Here is a 23563-nt window from a genome sequence, read left to right as displayed (position 1 = left end):
CAGCTTTTTAAGTGATGTTTTCAGGGTTAGAGGTCATATTAACTTGTTGTGTGATAGACATTTTGGCTATATCAAGAGAAATTTAAAACAAAGAGATCGAATATATTCCCAACGTCAATATTCAAACATGATTGACTATAAAATAATTTTTTTTTGGTAAATAATGGCGTAAGTAGTTCTGAATTTTAACAAGTGTTGACTTAAAATAAAATAAAGCGAAATTTATCACTAGCGGATGTTCTGCCAAGAGATTAAACGAACGTATTTAAAGATCACTGAGTTCTCCTATTTTAGGAAGGGTGATAGGGTTCCCTAAAAATCGAACACTGTTAATGCCTGAAAAATGCCGAATGCCCAAAAACAGCTCCGTTTTGGAACCGGCGCCCACCCCGGTATCACTTTCACATTACTTCAGGGTAGCTTCCGCATTTCTCATTTTTTAAGAGTCCACTGTTGCTCCTGCGTCCAGGTTCCTGCTATTTGCTCTGAGTGTCGATTTAATCGCCACTGCTTCACCTGGGCATTTCTCTGCGCTCTCTATCAGCATCCATAAGGCGTGTCATGACTATAAATGCAATTTTGCTCACTGCAGTCCAGCATTCCTTCCTGTTGCACATTTGTGATACCAAATTTCTCGTGGTAGGTTCCTCCCCAAAAACTCTATGCAAGGTGAGTCTTTCCTCGTGTAATCGGGGACAGTGGAATATGACGTGTTCTGCGTTTTCTAACTCCGTGGTACATATTGGGCAAAGAGGATCTTCCTCTAACCTACGCTTCCATAAATAACCGCCATGTCCACTCAGTATCTGCGTGAGATGGTAGTTCAGTTCGTCGTGCTTCCGCTCATTCCATTGAGCTACGTCCCAAACTAACGTGAAGGTCCAACGCTCGTCGTGTCACTTAACTATTGTTTCCATGCCTTTTCCTGGCTTCTTCAGATTGTCGCTCGATATTAGTGTTATACAGATCGGCCATTTCGCTTGCCAGTAAGTCCACTGGGATTTTCCAGGTTAGGGCAAGGATCGCGTCGTCGGACACCGTCCGATAAGCACTTGCTATTCTTGTAGCTGCAAGTCGGTATGCTGCTAATATATCTTTTTGATGGGTCCGTTTAGATCCGCACCACACTGGTGCTGCGTATAGTATTATCGAACTGGTTACTGTGGACAATAGATGACGGGTAGCTTCGCTCGGACCACCAATGTTAGGCATTATTCGCTTAAGTGCTCCATTAACTTTGGTAATTTTCTCTCCCACCGCTCTGAACTGCCCTTTGAAAGTTAACTTAGAGTCAGCGTGCACTCCTAAGTATTTTATGGAATCCTGTGAAGTGAAGTGATTTGATGATCCCCAACAGTTAAGATTAACTCATTCGCCGACCGTTAATGGCTTAATGAACAATATTAACTGTAAGCTAACCGACAAAATCAGAAAGTAAAAAAAATAGCATGATCAAAAATTTAATTTCTTATATTCCCTAGGGCATTATCATTGCGTGGCCGACTTCAACCAGCTCGTCTAACTCATATATAGAAAATAAGTTTCCCCGTTTCGGATCGTAAAAAAATATATGTATATATTATTGTTTAGCCCAATAGCCCAAACCCAAAAACATTAGGGGTCACCCGCGCATTTTCTTTATATTTGTTAACAGAGTCAGTCGAACTATTTATTTATTCCTTAGATGTTTGTTAGCATTTTTAACATAAACGGTCAGCAATTTTGTATTTCAATGACTTATTTATTATTGGAAGGGCACAAGTCCATAGACTAAAACGCACGAAAAGTCTAGAAAATAATTATGTAATTACCTTCAAAAATTGCTTCAAAGGGTACTTCAATCTTACCTACAACCTATCATTTACAATAATTGGAAAATAAGAAAAATAAAAAAGTTACATCGTTTTTTTCGTCTGCTTAGAAATATAAAAATGTGGGCACGTGCCCTTTTAATACTAAACGATTCATTTATTCTTAAACATATTCGGATAGTCTTGTTTATTCATGGAACATTTTATGAAAACCAAATTTCCCACATCGCCTAAGGCCAAATAGCCCTACTCCATCACTTAACCGCTCCGATATAATATTGCATTTCGCCTAGTGTTTTATTTAATGTTCTTCACATTTTTCTTGCTTTTTCTTCCCTGACACATCAAATTTGTTTTCGCTGCTGAAAGTACAAAGTTTTTCAGTGGAACTTGCCCATCTAGACCGTTTGCACATAATGATGGATTTGGCATTCATTGTATGGCATTTACCGCCGATTCTGATATTTCTGAAGTATTTTTTGACAATTTTACAGCACCATCAGAAGGATTTTTCACAATACTTCGCATAACTTACCATATTTTAGTACCTTCTTGTCGTTGTGGTCTGCCTAATTTGGAACGAGTTTGCATTTTTCCATATTTTTTGCTTTTTCAATAATATTTCGTACAGTATTGTGATCTCTATAGTATTAATATTTTCAATTCGGTGGAAGGTTTTCCTTTCCTAATGATATAATACCACAGGCTCGAGAATGTCGATAGGCATTTTTCATTGCGAAAAATGTTCTTCCGAAAATTTAAATAATGATCGCTAATACCTGAACACTTCAAATAGTTCATTTTAGTAGGTTATCATTCAAAGCAGGGCACTGTGAAAAACAAAAACAAAAAACAAAAAATATTTAAGGCGCGACAGCCTCCGATTTAAGACCGAGTTTCTCTTCAAATTTTTGTCGTGCTCCTTTTAATTTTTCCCACAAATTTGCGGACGGGAGCTACAAACGGCATCTGCAAGGCAGATGAGTTTTTACTGAGAGATTTTCATGGCAGAAATACACTCGAAGTGCTTGCCAAACAAAAACTTGACCTTTCAACTGTTTCATAAGTCTATCCTTAGTCGTTGTGAATAAATTTGATTTTGACACAACTTATTCCATATAGTGCGGCGTTTATGTGTCGGGTGTTACGACTTTTTTCTTTGCAAATATATGAACCCCAGCTTGTTCACTTTCTTTTGGCACTAGATATATGAAATATTTTCGGTTTTTTCTCCATAGCAATTTTTGCTGTAAGAGCTTTGTTTTTGTTTTCCATTAAATTGAACAGAATAACATATCATTTTCAAAACATATATAATATGTTCCATTGTGTCGCCTAGAAAGGCATTAAGTATAGCTAATATTGTTACATTAAACTCGCGTGTACTTTCTTTTGACATTTACTGTAGCGAAAGGTAAAACTTCGAAATTCAATACCTATGTTTTGGAGCTTAACTTTGAAAGAAACAAATTTTTTTTTACGTCTCACATAATCAAAAATTGGTTCGATTTAAACTCGTATTACTGCTCTTGAGTGTAATGAATATTTTTCTAAGAATATTTATACAAATATTTAAGGGAAACCGTTGACTGAAAAAATTTCACCAAAAAGTTGAAAAGATAATTATCTTAATAGCAAAAGATATGAATAAAAATTCATAAAAAAAATAAAAAATACACAAAATAATAAAAAAAAAGACTTTGGAAAAACTAATAAACATCTGCAACCAAATAGTGCGTGTGTGAAAATCCCTTAAAATGCAAATAAATTTAGTGTAACAAAAATTTGTGGGCTGATTGCAAAATTTGCGATGGTAATGTAAATATTGAAAAAATATGACATGCAAACGATATGCCAATACATACATACGTAGTATATAGATCCATATAAATATTTATTAAATTATATATTTGCAAAATAAAAAATAAAAACACCCGCATTAAAAAAGTTTATAAAATCTCCCATACATAGCATAAATAGTTAATATGCAAATTAAAAGTAGCTTAAAACTTTTTAGCTTCGAAAAAAATGCCGCTGCAATACAAATAATCAAAAAAATTTAATAAAATTTCTAGAATAATAACAAAGAAAAACTAAGTGGTAATTAAATTAGTGCTTCATTGTGAATCATTTTATAATTAAATTAATAATAAAAATCATAAAAACTTTGAATTGATCATTGCTAAAGTTCAATAAAAAGTGCTTGCCATAAACGTACATACCTATATAAATATGTAATAAGTATGTTAAATCAAAAATCATTTATATTCAAAACCAGCAAATTTGTGAAAAAATGTGCTGCATAAAGATTAGCTTATAGGTAAGAGAAATAATTCTAAAATAGCGCATGCTACCAGACTAAGCGAAAAAAAATTTAATTTTCTAAATTTGAGACATTGTTATCTCTACCCTCCTCATCTCACCCATTCTCTTCATATAGCCTTTCATTTTTCTCTTTTTCTTACTTTTTTCTGCTTATTGCTTTTCTTCTTACACTTTGTTGTCGTCTTCCCTTTACTCTTCAGAAACAAATATTTCAAAAAAATGCGAAAACTGGTTGGAATCAAAAATTTTATGTTGACAAATAATTATTCACAGCAAATGGACTGAGCCCAACAATTTTGTCTAAATAAAATGGAACTTATATTGGAAACTTTTCAGTGATAACGTTCATCAAAACTATGTCTTTGTTTTGGGAAAATAGTCTGCTTTTTATTTTATAAACTTTTTTTTTTTTTAATTTTTTATCAGAGCAATCGTGCCGTCAAGTGACAGTGATTTCAAGTCTAATATATGTTTCAACATGGGCTTCAACATTCTTCAAGCAACGAAATATTTTGGTTCTTATTTCAATGCCATGAGCTTCTGAAAGAAAGTTAAGTTTTCAAGTCACTAACTCACAGGAGTGTTACATAACAATCGCTTTTAATATTTTCCTATTTCGTAGTAATATTCTAAACATAACGGAACGTGTACCATCTTCCGATTTTTCTATCTACAGTGTTATTTTCAAGATTATACTAAATTTTTTTCATACCCTGAATTGCTTTCCGAGTTTTAAGTATTTAGCTTTTCAAAATATTATTTGAAAATTTATTGAAATATTTCGCTTGTTTGAATGAAGTTTTTGTATTTCTCCAACTACGTTCGATCTGGCGAAGCCTTTTTCCCTTGTGTCCGATTATCATCGGATTCTGGAGGACTCTATCTCACCGGGAAATTATTTAAAAATATACCACAATATCTCACATAAAAACTTTCTACGTCTCAGCTTTGCATGGTTAATGGGTTTCGAACCGTTAATACTTTATATCGACCAAAATATCCCTTTTAACGAACATTCTAAATATACGCTATCAAACTGAATTTTTCCTTATGCTGCATTTAAACAGTGTACTAAACTCGGCTTCTTTGTATCCAGTTTCTAGCTACCCAGGAATCTAATCGTTGATTACTTAAGTAGTTCCAAATTCCGGCACAACTTTTCGAGCGTTTCAAGAGTTAATGTATAATTTTTGCCAATACTTAACATTCACGTTTGAACAGCTGGGCAGGTACTTATTATTTCCCGTTACTTTAGTGTTTTCTAGTCAGAAATGCAATGCCAGCATTTAGAGTGTCAGAATCAAAGATGATTGATATAATAAGAAACGTCAGTTCATACTTTTGTGAAATTTATTTGTAATGTCCCATTTGAGGTGTAATTTTAAATTGCATCTACACGTTGTCTTGAGGTATTTTTGATTGTTTTAAGGGATTGTATTAATTAAACAATTCATCCTCCTTCCAACGATTACAATATATTGTGACGAATATTACACAAATCTCGTTGTGTGAAAAAATAGAGGGTTCTACAAACTCTATTATTCTTAAGCGGTTCTGAAATCTTTATAAATATGCAAAATCTTTTTTAAAATATGTCCATCATATTAAGCTCCTCGCATCCCTTTCTTCCGGCAACTCGTTTCCATTTTCAAAATAAGTATTTTTTATGCCTAGCTTACTACCGCCGCCTGTTTTGTTTCTATACAAAGTGGCCCTTTATGCACCATGTAACCCTAAACCATACTCTGCTCCAGACCATAGTTGTTACCTCATGCGCTGCTCTTTATTTACGAGTATATAGCCAATATAGTTGACGTTAGTCCTTGTGAGTTGTAGTTTGCACGCATATCCGCCTCATTCGCAACCATGCCGTAAGGATTCCTTGCATATGAAGGCCCTAGAAATTCAAGTTGCATACCCCCAAATCATAGTCTTGGGTATGTTTGGAGTTATTATTATTATTATTAATTTGAAATTATTTGTAATTTTTTATGAATTATGATATGATATTACTGCTAGTTTGAAACATGCTTTTCTGATTGCTTTCGTCTTGGAGGGTAGCGAGTTCCAAAGTCCGTCCAACTTATAAAGACCATTCTAGAGGATGTCACGTATTTAAAGTTCGGGATCAATATGTAAATTCAGAATCCGAGTAGAGCAGATGGGATTTTTTAGGGCTCTAAACTCAGTGCATAGCCAAACCACGAGCTGCCGAGTAAATATTAATTATCAATATGCTCGTGTTAGGTGTATACCAATTCTATGACTTTATTTTCCCCATATTACAGTGCGCTCTAAAATGTTTCCAACTTTTTAAACCTTAAACCTAATATCTGTTTAACTATAACATATATTTTTATGTTTTTGGTTTTGTTTATAAAATTTGTTGGAAGAAAGTGTAAAGTTCGTTTAAGAGATCATTAATTATAATTAGTGCAGGAAATGTAGCCCATTATGTTAGGAACATCACTGACAAGTGACTTACATACGCACATAAACTCACTCATCCATAACAAATAGTTGGCAAATAAAAGTAGCAAAATAGTTAGAGCAAGGATGTGTGTGCCGCTTCAATAGGTTGTCGAGCTATGTGGGTTAACTGGAGCTGAAAGTAGACCATTTAAGGCGAAAGAACAAAACCATAAATACGAACACAGTTTAATGCAGGCAGTCTGTTAAATTATGCGTTTAAGTTTATATTTTATGGAGCAAAAGTTGTTTCAAATCAAAATGGTGCACTTTACACGATTTTGCACATTAAACAAGTGACTGTTGGACATTTATCTTAAGTGTCGCATTTTATTTATTAATTACCTTGCGTAGGGCACAGCAAAAACAACAACAAACTATCAGGTTGGTAGCAACAAATCACTGTTAAATGTGAAAACTTTAAAAGAACACGAAAAGTTGTACAACTTTGGATACATGAACATAAATTGAACCACCTTTAGTATACAACAACATAAACAAAACTAGGAAACTAATTAGCCAACAACATTTTCTAAAGCTGTTACTTTGCATTTTTGGAATTTATGGACAAAAAAGAACTATTCAAGTTAAAGTGACTGAAAACAAGTAAGAAAACAAGGGAAAATCACCATGTAGGAAAATGAACCTAGAGTAACCCTGGGATGTGTTTGTAAAACATGGGTATCAAATGGAAGGTATTTTTATTTTTTTTTTTATTAAAGAGTATCTTAAAAGGGAGTGGGCTATAGTTCTATAGGTGGATGCCATTTCGGGATATCGCCATAAAGGTGGACCATGGGTGACTCTAGAATTTGTTTGTACGATATGGGTATCAAATTAAAGGTATTAATGCGGGTTTTAAAAGGGAGTGGCCCTTAGTTGTATATGTGAAGGCGTTTTCGAGATATCGACCAAAATGTGGACCAGGGTGATCAGAACATCATTTGTTGGGTACCGCTAATTTATTTATATATACAATACCACGAACAGTATTCCTGCCGAGATTCCAAGGGCTTTTGATTTCGCCCTGCAGAACTTTTTCTTTTTCTTCTACTAAGTTATATTTTGCGTCAACAAACCAATCCAATTACCATGTTTCATCCCTTTTTTCGTATTTGGTATAGAAATATGGCATTTTTTTTCATATTTCGTAATTTTCGATATCGAAAAAGTGGGCATGGTCTTAGTCGGATTTCGGCCATTTTTTACACCAATACAAAGTGAGTTCAGATAATTACGTGAACTGAGTTTAGTAAAGATATATCGATCTTTGTTCACGTTATTATGTTAACGGCCGAGTGGAAGGACAGACGGTCGACTGTGTATAAAAACTGGGCGTGGCTTCAACCAAATTCGTCATAGAATCTATGCCCCTACCAAATTTCACAAGGATTGGTAAAGTTTTGTTCGACTTATGGCATTAAAAGTATTCTAGACAAATTAAATGAAAAAGGGCGGAGCCACGCCCATATCGAAATTTTCTTTTATTTTTGTATTTTGTTGCACAATATTATTACTGAAGTTGAATGTTGATATAATTTACTTTTATACTGTAAAGATATTAAATTTTTGTTAAAATTTGACTTAAAAAAAGTGGGCGTGTTCGTCATCCGGTTTCGCTAATTTTTATTTAGCACACATATAGTAATAGGAGTAACGTTCCTGCCAAATTTCATCATGATATCTTCAACGACTGCCAAATTACAGCTTGTAAAACTTTTAATTTACCTTCTTTTAAAAGTGTGCAGGGCCACGCCCATTGTCCAAAATTTTACTAATTTTATATTTTGCGTCATAAGGTCAACCCACATACCAAGTTTTATCGCTTTATCTTTATCCGTCTTTGGTAAGGATTTATCGCACTTTTTCGGTTTTTCGAAATTTTCCATATCGAAAAAGTGGGCGTGGTTGCAGTCCGATTTCGTTCATTTTAAATAGCGATCTGAGATGTACGCGCAGGAACCTACACACCAAATTCCATCAAGATACCTCAAAACTTACTCAAGTTATCGTGTTAACGGACAGACGGACGGACGGGCATGGCTAAATTTCTTTTTTCGTCCTGATCATTTTGATATATAGAAGTCTATATCTATCTCGATTGGTTTATTCCGTTACGGATTATCTTAATGCGAACAAAATTAATATACTCTGTGAGGTATGCTCAGCTGAGTATAACTAGGAAACTAAATAGTCACCAACATTTTCTAAAGCTGTGGCTTTGCATTGTTGGAAAAATATTCAAGTTACAGTTACTGATAAATAATGTTAGTTTAGTTAGTAACCACAGTTTATTTTTTTTATGATACACCATTTAAGGTGGAAGAACAAAACCATAAATACGAACGTAGTTTAATTCAGACAGTCTGTGAAATTATTCGCTTAAGTTTATATTTTATGGAGCAAGAGTTGTTCCAAATCAAAATGGTGCACTTCTACACGATTTGCACATTAAACAGGGATCTTAAGTGTCGCATTTTATTTATTAGTTACCTTAAGTAGGGCACAGCAAAAACAGGTTGGTAGCAACAAATCACTGTTAAATGTGAAAACTATAAAAGAACACGAAGTGTTGTACAACTTTGAATATATGAACATAAATTGAACCACCTTTAGTACACAACAACAAAAACAAAATTAGGAAACTAAATAGCCAACAACATTTTCTTTTCAAGTTACAGTGACTGAAAAATAATGTTAGTTTAGTTGGTAACCCCAGTTTATTTTTTTTATGATAACACCAAAAGATACCAATATCTCTCCTCTTCGAACCACTTCGAAAAACTGATGTAGGCTACCAAGTCCTTGATGTCTTACCCCACGACGTGGATTAGCCAGAAAGGGAGCTCAAAGGCAGTTACGTTAGGCAGCACTAAACCGGCCAATTGTATATAAGGTGCTTCTTTGTTTCCTTTTCTAAGTCATCTCACAACTCCTACATTATCGACGATATGGCACTTCTAGCCTGCAAGTCTACCAATAGGGTAGTCTCCACTTATTATGTCCAAAAATATATGTAAATTTTATATCTACTCAGGTGTGAGCGTAACGGGGTTCCTCAAGGACCAATTTAGACAGGCTTTAATTAGATTTATGACACCCTGGGTTTGTAGTCATATATCTATCTATGTTGGCTTGACAGTAGAAACACTATATTAGCATTACATTGCATGACGCAAAGAGTAAATGTAAGCGTCCTTTGTCTAGAATACTATTTGCCGTGCGCTGCCTAGCAAGTTCGTTTGATATAAAGTTTTTCTAAAGGCCCCACTATCCTGACCAAGCGAGTTGTACAGCGTTCTGTTCGGCCACTTTCTGAACACATCGGTGGCAGTTTATTGTTATTTCAAAATTGAAAGGGTAGGAGCAATGGGATTTGATAAAAAAAGAGTTTCGTTTAGATTCGGCGGTGTATATGGAAATATGTGGAACACCGATTCGACTCCTTCCAATCATTTCCGCTGGGTATGTTTGCCATAAAGCTGCACATTTTGGTCACCCGCGGCCTAGGCTTCTTGAAGGAAGACAATAATTTTTTAGTATGTTACACTATCCTACGATTTCAATACTCCTACTGGATGTTTTTCGTTAGCATAGAGTGGACGTAGCCGCTGCTGCATATTCTCTCAAATCAAGAATAGGATATCAAAAATAAATGATCTTACGGGCTTTGCTTGGAATGATGCTCAGACAACCACTTACGCCGACGATATTCGATTTGTGCACTTATCCCAACAATGCTTTGCTCAATGCTGGTCACCATACGTCTACTTTATATAGCAATATAGGTTGAATAATCGCGTTATAAATTCATCTACATATATTGGGAGTACGTTCCCTGGTTTTTTGCTAATGACTCTTTTACACGTTTATAATGCAATGGAAGCTTTCTTCTGATGCTGAACTACGTCAACCTTCTCGTTCAGGTTTTTTGTCCAGAAATACATCAACGAATTTGGACTTATTGGGCAGATTAAGGCGCACACTATTTAGTTACCGAAGGTACAGTGGTGGTATTTTGTATCGTCTAGTGCATATAAAAAAGCTTCAATATATCGAAATTGACGCTGAGTCCGCTTCGGGAGGCCCAAAAGAAAACCCATTGCAATGTTATCTTCATCAGGTTACATAATTATTATTATTAGGTTTCTATACACTGCGACCTCATCAAAATATGCTATAATTTTTCCGCCCTCTCAAACTTGTATCTCTTAAAAGTGAGTTTCCATAAAAGCGGAGAAAGAAAACCACCACAAGGTATGTTTGTGACAAAAAATGGTACATATATCAGACTTCCCCAGTGAGGAAAGTATTTTCCTTCACTTGATCAATTAGTCCCACTAGGTATCTTTGTACACCCAGATTTATTAGAGCGTTGTTTCTTAGAAAGACCACAAGAGAGTAATCCTCTACAGTGGTAGGAAAAAGAATCAATTAAAATAACCGTGGCAATTATCCGCGCACACGAAACATAGTTGAGAGCCAAACAAGCAGTACAAATATGACGCAGCCAGCTAGTTGTTGCCTGCAAAGAGTAAATAAGCTGCGAGTGGACAAACTCGTCTGGTCCGGCGTGATTGGTATATTTATAGCCAAGTTTGCTTCAGCTGCTTCTGGTGCGTTGTGGTGGTTTATCGATAAATGTGTATCCAGGAGCTGCAGGAGAGTTTCCCTTTCCGTAATGTCTTCTCAAATAGCTCATACCTACTGATTTCTCATCGCATGACTTTCCGCTAAGCTAGAAATGCATGTGCGTCTTTTACATATGCCAGTATTTTTGCACCTTAAACAAATACAGAAACATAACTCCTGATAATAATATGCCAGACCAATAGTCTTAACTCAGATGAAGATTTCGCCTGCCGACTGATAAAAGCTAGTATGAAGAACATCGGGATATTGATGGCTAATGTTGTTCGCGCAAGGTTTCATATCCATATATTGCAGAGACCCAAACTGTTCTTTTATAATAAAAGTGCTTCAAAAAAAGTTATTTTCGGACATTTAATTTTTTAGTCCGAAGAAATTATTAAATCCGGGCTTTTTTTAAGGACAGAATAAAAGGGTGGCGCTATAACTATGGAACGGCTTATCCAAATGAAACCATTTTTTTTTTTCAAAGAGATTCCTTTTTATTTCAACAGAATGCGTTGTATCAAACTACAAGCAAATATCTCCAGATTTAACTTAAAATTTTGGACTTATAAAATAAAAGCCCGGAATTTACTTTAATTTATGATTTTTTCGAAAAATAAAGAAGGGTGCATCTTTTGTCATGAAAATGCTATGGGTATCCGCGGGATCCCATTAACTTTTGCCTGGGACAACAGTTTTACCCGGATCTTTTCTGCTCAAAAAAAAGTATTTTTAAAATGGGTCCCTGATGTACTGTTGTGTTTATGGTACGAAATTAGCAGCGGTATTTTTTATAAAATTTTGTCAATAAAATTCTTGTTTTTTTCCTTTTTAGATATTTTTTTTTATAAAACATACTCTATACAATTTTTAGCTGAAACTATGCAAACCAACCTCAAAACTTTTTCGGAAAAAAACGAGAATATTTAACGAAAATTTCGAAATTTATTTTAGATTATTCTGAATTTTGTTTAATTACTAAATGCAATTTTATTCAATATAAAAAGAGCTTTGCGCTGTCTTTATGAAGGAATTACCAGGAAGTTTGTAGATTGATGTTGAACGTAGCTATGTATATTGCACTTATACGAATCTGAAATGAATTCTGGAAAAACTTGTGTCAAAAACATATATACAAATATATACGTGATGTACTCATACCGCATGTATTACATATTTACAAATATATACTTATAAACGCTTTATAAGCCTTAAGCGCAAATCCGTTTGATTCGTGTCACAGCTGTTTTGAAATATCAACTTTTCCGATGAAAACCAACTCAAAGAAGGATTTACTTACAAATTTGTGTGACAAGGTGAATATGGTAATATAAATAAAGACACGTGTACAAATTCATATTAAATCTTAGGTAATTTTCATAAATACATGTGTACAGTGTTTGTGTAGGCAAACGTTTTAAAATTTTGTATTTTACTTTTCCCAAAGTATATTTGCTCGTGTGGTGAATGTTGGTTTACCATAACTCCTTTGGTTTTATTATAAACTTAACGAAAAATTATGAATTCAAATAAAGATTGAGAGAAGGAGGGAAATCAGTAGGGGGATGAAGACTGGATAAGGAGAGTGAGAGGAAGAAGAAAGAAAAATACTTTGAATTAAATACAAACAAAAATTTTGACAGGATAACAACTTTCGGGTGTCCGCTAGCGTGCTTTAAAACTTCTACTTATTTCCGTACGATTTTTTATTAATATAAACTAAAGTAGTTTTTTCAATTTCTCATGGAAGTGCTTCTAAATAATCTACTTTTTTGTTTCGTTTCAGCCAAAAATACAAATTACGGAAAAATATTTTGTAGTCCTAACCAACGTAGCCAACCAAAAATAAATAACCAAACAAACAAACTTAGGTAAAAAAAAAAATAAAATATTACGTTTATTAAATCAATATAGTGAAATATATATGCTATGTGAAAATTTAATAAAATAGTTGCTGTAAAACTCATTCAAAACGCTTAATATTTAAAATTAATAAAAATGTATAGGTAAGATAAGTATTGCGCTAATAAAATGACAAATGAAGTTAAAGTGTATGTATAAGTGTATGTGACAAAACCAAAAATGCTATTAATAAACCAAAATGTGGTTACTAAAAAAATTTAGTAAATACATAATTTAAACCTAACGCAAATAAATAACAAAAACTCTGCAATCCTTAAGCCGTAACTTAAAAGTGTTAACCCAAAAGAAGGAGAAATTTTGTTTAAATTATTGCTGTAACATAAAATATGGCACTGACGAATACAAAAAGGTGAGTTTGAAACGACAAAATTTTACTCTGTTCTTAGGTCGCTGTTTACGCACAAAAAGTTTTTTTGCTGATTATCGTCAACTTCTGTTCTAGTGTTTTGCATTACATTAAAAAACGGCAACTCTTCTCATGCAACCATTTATCATTTCGCTTTAATTTATTCTAAAAAAGTTTTTTAATTTATGAAATTTTTAAAAACAAACGTTAAATTTTCGATTTTTCAAACCAAAATTAAAAAATATTTCGTGAAATACAAAAAATTAAGTTGCACATTTCAAAGTAACATGTATACAATATTTGTAAAAAGAAGAAAGACAGTACAAAGCGAGTTGCCGAGCACAAGCGACGCGGTGCCCACACCCCGTTTCCTCGTCACCCCTTTTCTGAATGTAACCAGTTCCAGCAACAAAACTTAGCGTGTGTAAACAGAGACTAACAGAAAAAAAATTAAAAGTTTACAGCCATTTTGAGGGCTGCCACTGCAAAAAAAAATTAAAAAAAAAAAAAAAACAAGTAAGGAAGGCTAAGTTCGGGTGTAACCGAACATTATATACCCAGCTGCCAAATTACAGCCTCCAAAACTTTTAAATTACCTTCTTTTAAAAGTGGGCGGTGCCACGCCCATTGTCCAAAATTTTCCATTGTGCGTCATAAGGTCAACCCACCTACCAAGTTTCATCGCTTTATCCGTCTTTGGTAATGAATTATCGCACTTTTTCGGTTTTTCGAAATTTTCGATATCGAAAAGTGGGTATAACCACGTCCGATTTCGTTCATTTTAAATAGCGATCTGAGATGAGTGCCCAGGAACCTACATACCAAATTTCGTCAAGATACCTCAATACTTACTCAAGTTATCGTGTTAACGGACAAACGGACGGACGGGCATGGCTAAATTTCTTTTTTCGCCCTGATCAATTTGATATTTAGAAGTCTATATCTATCTCGATTAGTTTATGCCGTTATGGGGTACCATTATGCGAACAAAATTAATATACTCTCTGAGCTCTGCTCAGCTGAGTATAATTACAGTCTGCCAATGTCAACTTGTTTGTTAACTTCTGTTTCTGGGTTAACGTGGCGTATACGTAACATTTAAAAATATTTCAAGCAACTTGCTGACGGATATTGTAACGAACTTAAAATTGCAATAGGCAGTGAGCTGATAACACATGCATATGTGTTAAAATATGTCGAGTGCATACGTGGTTTAATGTTACGCATATGCTTTAATCCAAAATGCAGAAATGGAAGTAAAAAGTGCATTTTTATCCGAAAAAATACAGCAAATACAAAAAAAAAAAAAAATTACAAAGGTGCAATAACCTCCGAAGAGATTTTATGCCGGGTTTCTCTTGCAATTTGCGTCGTGATCCCGTAAATTTTCCTACGGACTTTTATGTTTTACGCTGACTCCGAACGTCATCTGCAAGATAGACAAGTTTTCACTGAGAAGCTTTTAATGGAAGAAATACATTCAGAGTGTTTGCGAAATCATTACAGAGAAGCGACCCCGCTTAGAATTAATTTTTTCTAATTGAACCTGGGATCTATGGTGTAGTAGGCGGAGCACACTAACACTACACCATGGCGGCCGAAATGTGTCTAACCACACGGCAATGGACGATTTCAGAAGCTTATTAGCTTCTAAAGAAGGCTAAGTTCGGGTGTAACCGAGCTGAGAGCTTTGGAGACAAAATAAGGGAAAATCACCTAGGGTAACCCTGGAATGTGTTTGTATGACATTTGTATCAAATGAAAGGTGTTAATGATTATTTAAAACGTAGTGGGCCTTAGTTTTATAGATACGCCTTTTCGATATATCGCAATAAGGGTGGACCAGGGGTGACTCTGAAATATGTTTGTACGATATGGGTATCAAATTAAAAGTATTAATGAGGGTTTTAAAAGGGAGTAGCCCTTAGTTGTATATGTGAAGGCGTTTTCGAGATATCGACCAAAATGTGGACCAGGGTGACCCAGAACATCTTCTGTCGGGTACCGCTAATTTATTTATATATGTAATACCACGAACAGTATTCCTGCCAAGATTCCAAGGGCTTTTGATTTCGCCCTGCAGAACTTTTTCATTTTCTTCTACTTAATATGGTAGGTGTCATGCCCATTTTACAAAGTTTTTCTAAAGTTATATTTTGCGTCAATAAACCAATCCAATTACCATGTTTCATCTCTTTTTTCATATTTGGTATAGAATTATGGCATTTTTTCCATTTTTCGTAATTTTCGATATCGAAAAAGAGGGCGTGGTCATTGTCGGATTTCGGCCATTTTTTATACCAATACAAAGTGAGTTCAGATAATTACGTGAACTGAGTTTAGTAAAGAGATATCGATTTTTGCTCAAGTTAACGCGTTAACGGCCGAGCGGAAGGACAGACGGTCGACTGTGTATAAAAACTGGGCGTGGCTTCAACCGTTTTCGCCCATTTTCACAGAAAACACTTATCGTCATAGAATCTATGTCACTACCGAACTTTATAAGGATTGGTGAATTTTTGTTCGACTTATGGCATTAAAAGTATTCTAGACGAATTAAATGAAAAAGGGCGGAGTTACGCCCATTTCGAAATTTTCCTTTAACCTTTGTATTTAGTTGCACCATATCATTACTGGAGTCGAATGTTGACATAATTTACTATTATACTGTAAAGATATTAAATTTTTTTACTTAAAAAAAAAAAAATTAAGGTGGGCATGTTCCTCATCCGATTTCGCTAATTTTTGTTTAATAATGTTAAATAATTCAATGGTGTAACACCTACCATATTAAGTAGAAGACAATTAAAAAGTTATGCAGGGCGAAATCAAAAGCCCTTGGAATCTTGGCAGGAATACTGTTCGTGGTATGACATATATAAATAAATTAGCGGTACCCGAAAGATTATGTTCTGGACCACCCTGGTCCACATTTTGGTCGATATCTCGAAAACGCCTTCACATATACAACTAAGTGCCACTCCTTTTTAAAACCCTCATCAATACCTTTAATTTGATACCCATATCGTACAAACACATTCTAGAGTCACCCCTGGTCCACCTTTATGGCGATATCCCAAAATTGCGTCCACCTATAGAACTATGCCCGACTCCCTTTTAAAATACTCTTTAATACCTTCCATTTGATACCCATGTCTTACAAACACATTCCAGGGTTACCCTAGGTTCATTTTCCTACATGGAGATTTTCCCTTATTTTGTCTCCAAAGCTCTCAGCTGAGTATGTAATGTTCAGGTACATCCGAACTTAGCCTTCCTTACTTGGTATATATATAACATTTTGGAAAACAAAAAAACCCGATTATTTAGTAAATAATGCACCTCGAATGTTGATATTTGACCTGTGGACTGATATTGAGACTCTTGATAAAAATTTGAAAAAAAAATTTTTTTTTAAATGGGCGTGGCACCGCCCACTTGTGATAAAACCAATTTTACAAATATTATTAATCATAAATCAAAAATCGTTAAACCTATCGTAACAAAATTCGGCAGAGAGGTTGCTTTTACTATAAGGATTGCTTTGAAGAAAAATTAACGAAATCGGTTAAGACCACGCCCACTTTTATATAAAAGATTTTTAAAAGGGTCGTGAATGAATAAAATAAGCTATATATTTGCAAAAAAGAGCTTTATATCAATAATATTTCATTTCCCAAGTGGATTTATCACAACAAATAGGAAAAACCTCAAATTTTAAAAAATGGCCATGGCACCACCCCTTTTATGACTAAGCAATTTTCTATGTTTTGGGGAGCCATAACTCGAAGAAAAATTAGTTCAGAACAGAACCATATGTATCTGTATTATTGCGCAGCCGTGTAACACTATTAAGCACACAAAACAAATAACAACAGCACTTCAAGTATGCGGCTGGGTATGTAATGTTCGGTTTCACCCGAACTTAGACTTCTTTACTTGTTATTATTGGAATTGGTTTGAATAACTGACTTGTGCAACAACAACTATTTAGCTTAGTCGAATATTTAGCATTTGTCTAAGATCACCAACAAATTATAGAGGCATTCATACATACATACGTCTGCATATATTTATGTCATATAAAATAACAAACTTTTTATAATTAATTAGAATTGAAATTGAAATGAATTTTGACTTAAAATTTTACAGCAATTTGGTTAGGCTTCGCTATCTTTTCCAAATTTATACAGCACAAAAAAAAAAACAACAATTTCAAAGTCAGCAATCAATAAAACCACTCCAAATATACCAAATAATTTACTGACTTCAACTGAGATAAAGTTATCTTGAATCTTTCTACAAGATTGGCTTTAGTTTCCCTGCAAAAAGTAGTGCGACTAATCCCTAAAGAGAACGGTCTCCGATTGGTCACTTTTATCTACATTAGTGCATAATTGATCCCCTCTAGTCCCCTTCGGGTACAGTTGGCATTAGTCAGATTGAAGCCTATGTAGCCCATTTTAAGAAACATAAAAAAGAGGCGACGAAGTGAGTTAAATAAAAAAGATTATAGATGATTGATACGAATTATTTAAGAAAAATATGGAGTCCTAAATCGAACTTAAATGACTTGGACCATATGTTCGGTTATCGTCGACCCATATCTCTGGGGATGTGTTGGCGACTTGATAATATTTTTACATAGATGTATCTAACAAATTTTTTTCAAGTTTTAATATTGCGCTTAAAATGTACAAATCCTCGTACCATACGAAACCTAATACTTTTTGATGAGAAAAGGAATTAGTCTTCATTCGTTCCCATATGGGTACAAAGGGGATTTGTCCTATCATTCCCGTTTGGGTATAAATGGGTACAATTAGTCTCTTCATAGGACAAGCTCAAACAAACGAACTGTTCGTTCAATGCATACAAAGATTTCAAAACTGGTATTCCTCGTATACTCCTTTGCGACGCATCTCGGACTCGTGCTAGACTAATCGCATTTTTTGCAGGGTACATACATATGTGTGTTTGTGTGTATGTTTGAATGTGTTAACATTGTTCTAATCGATTTTCAAGTTGCGTGTTTGAATTGCTTACCGACAATTGAGGCTCGTGGCAATGAAAATTGATATTGTTTGTTCCTCTTTGTACTTAGGTTGATTTATTGGTTCGTTTAATATGATTTACGATGGTGCTGTTATCATTACTGTGCTAACATTTGGGCGTATAGACGTTTTTGAATTTTAGAATGAAAACATTTTTGTTGAGAGTCGATTTTTGAGAATTTTCATATGACTTCTATCAAAACGTAAGTAGATATCCTAACAGTGCCGAACGCTTTGATAAAACTACCACAAATTTTTGTAAATTTTTTTTTTATTCGGTCCTACATAAGAAGCGACAAAAAAATTAGATAAAATTTTTTTTAAATACTTCCTTCATATAAAAGAACCAAAAGCGACAAAAAATTTCTCTTTAAACAAAAAAATAATCTTGTTGAACTTTGGTATTCAAATTAAACATAAAAACTGCAAAAATGTTTATGAGAAACAAAACTACATATGTATATAGGTGGAGTGCACATCGCTAGACTAATACTATTTTCACACAGAAGGCTTATTGAATAATAAAGGCAATTTTCTACATTAAGACGCTTATTGAGCTCAATCTTCCCTACAAAATTCGAATCTATTATTATTTCATTAGTAGCTAATCGAATGCCTAATGAAGTCAAAAGTACAATGCAACTCTATTGGCAGCGTTCCGCTTCCGTTTCCGCTTCTTAGTTTTTGGTGTATTCAGTGCTTAAAAATGTCATTTGTCAAAGCAAATGTCATTGTCTGCATGGCGGAACGATTTGATACATCAATTACCGGCGCAGTACGATTTTGACATTTGTCCATCGAATTTACAAGTACATGGAATTTTTTTTGTTTGTAGGTATGTCACCAAGCTCCCACCTTGTATCGTTCCGCCATGATTGTCTGTCTCATCCTTCATACTAATCGAGTAGTTACTTCTGTGTGAAAGCAAAAAATTTACGATTTCATTAGCAGGTGAAATGAGATCATTAAGTTTCTGTGTGAAAACAGTATAAGGTAAAGATTATATCGAAAGATTTCAGAATTCTACATCGGCTTTATCAAAACCTGTGAATATCTCGATCACTATTCCATATAGAAAAATCGTTTATCATAAATATTACAACTTTATAAAGCCCGAAGTTTCTTTCAAAGTTTCAGTGCTCTGGGTTATTGGGAAGTTTCTTAAAACACGAAAGTAAAATTTCCTATCTCGGACTATTTTTTTCATTTTCACGATCCCTAGGAATGGAAAAGTGGAATTTTTTTTCAAGAGTCTAGCTCTAAGAGAACTTACTCAAATAGCGGTTATAAGAATCCACATGATGTGAATGGTCTTTCTAAATATCTCTGATTATCTCGATCTCGGTTCCATTTAGAAAGGTTTTATTCCTTAATATTACAGCCTTATAGACTCCAAAGTTTAAGGTCTCAGAGTTATCGGGAAGTTCATTAAAACACGAAAGCAAAATTTTCAAGTTCGGATATTTTTAAGAATTTTCACGATCCCTGGATTACCTGGCATAGTTTTTTCGCCTCACTTAAAACTGTCACCGGGTTCCGATGTTTGTTCCAAGTTTCAAGACTTTGCTCTCCTGGAAGTTGCTCAAAAACAGATTGCAGGAGTCTCCAACTTTGTATGGAAATTGCCGGAAAACACCAAACAATGCTAATGTAATGGAAGTAAAATATAAAGTTTTAAAAATAAATAAAAATAAATAAATGTAAGGCGCGATAACCTCCGAAGAGATATAACGTCGAGCTTCTCTATAAAGTTTTAGGTTTCATAAAAATAAAGAGATGCGACGCTTTCGTGCTTATATCACTTTCTTAAACAACAACAGTAAAATTTTGACCCAGCACTACAAACATCTCAAACAATATGAGCACAAATTACTTCGATATTTTCGATAGTATGGACCTTAAAATGGAAAGCACTAATCAAGACTGCTGAACGAAATAACTCATGGGTATCCTATACAGGCGCTTACGGGGACTCCGGTGATTCTTTTCGATATCTCATTCCATTCTGGTGTTTAAAACACAGCGACGGAGATACTGAATGTGGGCTAAGGTAAGGGGCACATTACGTTTAAAGCAACAAGTCATTTTTTCTCATGTGAACCAAAACTCTTGCCCTATAAAAGCATTCATTCACTTCAGTGAGTGAAAGTAACCCTAAATACTTCTATGAAAATTTTGATATTATATAGTTTTAAAGCGTCGGAAAGGGTCACGGCGTCATACATAATCTAGCCCTTAAAACCCGTATCATTTTTATAGGTCTCAAACGAAAAATTAGAATGATGCTTTTAATTTCAACATCCATTCAGGATCTAGGTGGACCTAAAATCTGAATGTAAATTATGTTTAAGCAAAAATAAAAAATGTTTCCACGCCCGTTGGGCTCTTATGCCAAAATAAGATAATTCTAACTAGAATTCCATTTTTTCGGAGTCATACGTTCTCTCCATGCCTCGGCCTGTTGAAAATTTCCTGAACATTTGAAATTTTTTTTGGTTCCTAAATTTTTTGAGTAGTTTAAAAGATAAGTCCAGAAAAGAGGAATCATCGTTACTCAAGTCAATGTTTTCCATACTCATTCCTCCAGTTTTCACAACAGAGGGAGGATTTCCTATGTGATTTGTTAGCCTTTGCCAACGGAACTGTTAACTAATTGAGGTGTTGCGTGAAAGAGGGAACTTTTACAAAGAAGTTTTGAGATTTTCGTGTTTTAAACATTTTGGTTGTTGTAGTTTTGTAATATTTTTTTAACATATAGTATATTTCATCTATAATCTATTTTGTGTCTAAAAACAAATACAATAATTATTGCATGCAACCTAATTAAAACTTTGCTCAAAGCTGTGAGTTTTCTTAGAAATGGCAAACATTACACAAAAGTTTCGGCCATTTGAAAGAAACTGTTCTCGATTTTTTACATCTAGATTCTTCCCTTTGAACAAACCCAAAGATAGACGTGTAAGAATTATGTAAATCATAAATACATGTATATCTAATTACAACTAATGCTCAATTATTCACAGAAAACTTCTTTGGCGTACTTACATACATACATTTGCTCATAAATATTAAAGACACTATAAAAGTGCTATTAAAAGTTTTTCTATCGTTATTATTAACTTTCCTACACATTTGCTTAATTACCTGGCTCTAGGCTGTGTATGTAAGTATGTACGTATGCATGTATGTATATATATACCAGTAACAGTAACTCAGATTTCTTTTTATACTCAGCTGAGCAGAGCGAAAAAAGAAATTCAATTAGACATGTCCGTCCATCCGTCCGTGAACACGATAACTTGAGTAAATTTTGAGGTATCTTAATGAAATTTGGCATGTAAGTTCGTAAGCACGCATATCAGATCGCTATTTAAATTGAACGAAATCGGACTATAACCACGCCCACTTTTTCGATATTGAAAATTTCGAAAAACCGAAAAAGTGCGATAATTCATTACCAAAGACGGATAAAGCGATGAAACTTAGTAGTTGGGTTGACCTTATGACGCAGAATATAAAGTTAGAAAAATTGTACGCAATGGGCGTGGCACCGCCCACTTTTAAAAGAAGGTAATTTAAAGTTTTGCAAGCTGTAATTGGGCAGTCGTTGAAATATCATGATGAAATTTGGCAGGAACGGTACTCCTATTACTATATGTATGCTTAATAAAAACTAGCAAAATCGGTTGACAAACACGCCCACTCTTTAAACAAACATTTTCTTAGAGTCAAATTTTAACAAAAATTGAATATCTTTACAGTATATAAGTAAATTATGTCAACATTTAACGCCAGTAATGATATGGTGCAACAAAATACAAAAATAAAAGAAAACTTCAAAAATGGAATGACTCCGCCCTTTTTCATTTGATTTGTCTAGAATACTTTTAATGCATTAAGTCGAACAAAAATTGACCAATCCTTGTGAAATTTCGTAAGGGCATAGCTTCTATGCCGGTAACGATGAAAATGGGCGAAACCGGTTGAAGCCACGCCCAGTTTTTATACACAGTCGACCATCTGTCCTTCCGCTCGGTCGTTAACACGATAACTTGAGCAAAAATCGATATATCTTTACTAAACTTAGTTCACGAACTTACCTGAACTCACTTTATCTTGGTATTAAAAATGGGCGAAAAAAAATATAATTCTATACCAAATACGAAAAAGGGATGAAACATGGTGATTGGATTAGTTTTTTGACGCAAAATATAACTTTAGAAAAAACTTTGTAAAATGGGTGTGACACCTACCATATTAAGTAGAAGAAAATGAAAAAGTTCTGCAGGGCGAAATCGAAAGCCATTGGGATCATGGCAGGAATACTGTTCATGGTATTACATATATAAATAACTAGTGTTTGAAACATTAGAAACTGAGAATGAAAAAGAAATAGCAAGAAACAAATTGTGCAGCAGGATTCTTCAATTTAGGCACAACATTAAACATAATTCCGTAGAGAAATTTGTACTAGAGACTTACAAAAAAACAAAAGCTTTTCTAAAACTTCAAGAAGATGACATAATCGTAACAGACACGGACAAGGGTAACAAAACAGTCGGTCTATATAAAGCGGACTACAACACAAAAATTGAAAAACTACTAGGAGACAAAAATACCTATAAAGCGATGAGCCGACCCAACATCCACACTTCAAAGGAAAAACAACAATATAATACTCGAGCTATTCAAAGGAAAACACATTAGCCTAAAAGATAAACAACAATTAACTAGCACAGCAGCTACAGCACCTCGTTTATATGGACTGCCAAAAATCCATAAGCCAGAATGTCCCTTACGTCCGATTGTCTCGTCTATCAATGTTCCATGTTATCACTTGTCCAAATACATAGGAACAATTCTCAAGTCGTTGATTTCCGCCGAATATAACATTAAAAACTCGGTTGAGTTAAAAGAAAGACTGAAAAATTTAACTATACGTAATGATGAATTGTTAGTGTCGTTTGATGTCGTCTCGTTATTCACTAATATACCAACAA

General features: G+C 34.2%; 2 protein-coding genes across 3 annotated transcripts in view; one reads left to right on the top strand and one right to left on the bottom strand.

Annotated features, from left to right (window-relative positions):
* The window catches only part of NaCP60E (Na channel protein 60E), a 641026-nt gene that overhangs the window by 7922 nt on the left and 609541 nt on the right, over window positions 1-23563 (top strand). For both annotated transcript variants that reach the window (XM_067774083.1, XM_067774082.1), the window contains exons 2-3: window positions 3389-4131; window positions 13027-13512. The gene's annotated coding sequence lies outside the window, so the exon portion shown is untranslated. The remainder of the gene's footprint in view (window positions 1-3388; window positions 4132-13026; window positions 13513-23563) is intronic.
* Tpc2 (Thiamine pyrophosphate carrier protein 2) overlaps window positions 1-23563 on the bottom strand; it is a 535063-nt gene that overhangs the window by 8331 nt on the left and 503169 nt on the right. The window lies entirely within an intron of this gene.

This window comes from Eurosta solidaginis, chromosome 3 (assembly GCF_040869045.1).
Source record: "Eurosta solidaginis isolate ZX-2024a chromosome 3, ASM4086904v1, whole genome shotgun sequence".
NCBI lineage: Eukaryota > Metazoa > Arthropoda > Insecta > Diptera > Tephritidae > Eurosta > Eurosta solidaginis.
The sequence above is the reverse complement of the archived record's forward strand: the minus strand, read 5'-3'. Positions and strand labels throughout refer to the sequence as shown.